The sequence below is a fragment of the Myotis brandtii genome, unplaced genomic scaffold (assembly GCF_000412655.1).
Source record: "Myotis brandtii unplaced genomic scaffold, ASM41265v1 scaffold658, whole genome shotgun sequence".
Taxonomy (NCBI): Eukaryota; Metazoa; Chordata; class Mammalia; order Chiroptera; family Vespertilionidae; genus Myotis; species Myotis brandtii.
This window is the reverse complement of record NW_005370558.1, coordinates 2,216,919-2,217,653: the sequence shown is the minus strand read 5'-3', so window position 1 is coordinate 2,217,653 and position 735 is coordinate 2,216,919.

The following is a 735-nucleotide window of genomic DNA, read 5'->3' as shown; positions in this document are numbered from 1 at the left end:
GGCTTATATACGCTTAACCACTGTATCATCTCTCTTTAGGTATCATGAATACTGTTGTTAGGGACTGTGAGAATAAAAACACACCAAACCACTGGGGAGAGCTCCTCTAGAGAGCAACTGGACCTCAGCTTGGGTCCATTTCAAGTGAAGGGGTTCCAGGTGTCTGTGCTCCCAGGCCAACTCTGGAGAAGAATGGAACACGGGCCGTGTCCTGCTGCGGCCAGGCTCACTGAGAGTCCTCTCGCTGCCACTGCCTCTATTCCTGAGCTGGAGCTCCCAGGTCCAGATGCTGGTCCTCCTTTTTCCCCCAATCCCATTTCAGTGAATGCCACCTCCATCCCTGCATCCCCCCCCCATTCAGGATGCAACTTCTCTCTACTTCAATCCCCACCAAACTCTGGCAAGCTTGTCTTTAATATCACTGAAACCTCCCCTCTTTCATCCATTCCCACAGCTCCAGCCCCTGGTCCAAGCCACCATCATTTCCTGCTTAAATGGCCATGACAGCCCCTCACTGATCTCACTCCCGTTGGCCTTTTTCTTAACTCTGCTTCACACTGCAACCAGGATGATATTTCCAAAGCATCTTTCTTTGGCCCTGCCCTGTTGACACCTTGGAACGGCCTCCCTTCAGCTACCTATGGGAGAAGAGTTCAGAATCCTTCACAGGGCTCGTAAGATCCTCAATGAGAATCTGCCAACCTTGCCTCTCTCATCAGCCCCACCCAGCAAGCC